Raw genomic sequence first — 1,810 nt, 5'->3', positions numbered from 1 at the left:
GACAAGAATTCAGATCCGGAGTGGAACCAAGTCTTTGCCTTCGCTAGAGATAATCTTCAGTCCAACTTTCTTGAAGTTGTAGTGAAGGATAAAGACATTGTCCTTGATGACTTTGTTGGGAAAGTTAAATTCGATCTCAATGAGGTTCGGTCTCGTGCTCCTCCGGATAGTCCTTTAGCTCCCGAATGGTACAGACTGGAGAACAAGAGAGGCGAGAAGAAGAATTATGAGATAATGCTTGCTGTGTGGGAGGGAACTCAGGCTGATGAAGCTTTCGGGGATGCGATTTTCTCAGATTCATTGGTATCTTCAGATAGCTCGAATATTATATCCGCTAACCTCCGCTCAAAAGTGTACCATTCGCCTCGGCTATGGTACCTAAAGGTGAAAATAATAGAGGCTCAAGACGTCATCATCGTGTCTGACAAATCCCGTCATCCTGAAGCCTTTGTGAGAATCAAGATCGGTAATCAGATGTTAAGGACCAAAGTATCTCAGAAAGGCATTCATCCGAAATGGGGAGATGAATTCACGTTTGTAGTTGCAGAGCCGTTTGAGGAACCTATGGTCATCTCCGTAGAAGATCATGCTGCTCCTAACAAAGACGAGCCAGTAGGAAAAGCTGTGATTCATCTGGCTGACATTGAGAAATGTACAGATGATAGAGCCCATGGTCCTCATCATGGCCGTTGGGTTCATCTCGAAGACTCCATCTCAGATGCTATGGATGCTGATAAAGCCAAGAAAGTGAAATTTGCTACTAGACTCCATTATAGGGCGGTTCTTGATGGAGGATACCACGTTTTTGATGAGTCCATGTATTACAGCAGCGATCTCAGACCATCCGCGAAACAGCTCTGGAAACCAGCAATCGGAGTCTTGGAGCTCGGGATACTTAACGCAAATGTGTTTCATTCGATGAAAACTCGGGATGGGAAAGGTACAGCCGACACATACGTTGTTGCCAAATACGGTCACAAGTGGGTTCGAACACGAACAGTAATCAACAGCGTTAATCCAAAGTACAATGAGCAATACACATGGGAGGTGTTTGATCCTGCAACGGTTTTAACCATCTGCGTCTTTGACAATGCGCATTTTGCAGCTGGAAACAGCGGAAACAGCAGAGATCAGCCTATTGGGAAAGTACGTATTAGAATGTCGACTCTTCAGACGGGCCATATCTACACGCACGCTTACCCTTTACTTGTTCTGCAACCTTCTGGTCTTAAGAAAAGAGGGGAGCTTCACTTAGCCGTGAAATTTACCTGCACATCGGTCTCCAGTATGCTTTTAAAATACACCAAGCCTCTCTTGCCTAGATTGCATTACATACAACCGTTACCTGAAAACCATCAGGAAATGCTTAGAGGGGAGGCTCTCAAGATAGTCGTGTCTCGTTTAGGCCGGTCTGAGCCACCACTGAGACGGGAAGTGGTTGAGTATATGGCAGATTCGAGAAGTCATTTGTTCAGCATGAGGCGAAGCAAAGCAAACTTCAATAGGTTCACGAAGGTGTTCTCGGGTGTGATCTCGGTATGGAAATGGATGGAACAAGTGTGCACGTGGAGGACACCTGTGACGACGGCTCTGGTTCACGTGCTGTACACGATGCTTGTAGTGTTTCCAGAGATGATATTGCCGACTGTGTTTCTGTATATGGCTGTGATTGGGTTGTGGAATTACAGGTTTAAGCCCAGGTTTCCTCCTCATATGGACTCCAAACTATCTCATGCAGAGAGTGTGAATGCTGATGAGCTCGACGAAGAGTTTGATACCTTCCCGACCATGAGGGCTCCGGACATTGTGA

General features: G+C 45.9%; 1 pseudogene; it reads left to right on the top strand.

Annotated features, from left to right (window-relative positions):
* LOC104737710 overlaps positions 1 to 1,810 on the top strand; it is a 6,135-nt pseudogene that overhangs the window by 2,584 nt on the left and 1,741 nt on the right.

This window comes from Camelina sativa, chromosome 13 (genome assembly GCF_000633955.1).
Source record: "Camelina sativa cultivar DH55 chromosome 13, Cs, whole genome shotgun sequence".
NCBI lineage: Eukaryota > Viridiplantae > Streptophyta > Magnoliopsida > Brassicales > Brassicaceae > Camelina > Camelina sativa.
Note: the sequence above shows the minus strand (reverse complement) of the source record. Positions and strands in the feature narration are given on the sequence as shown.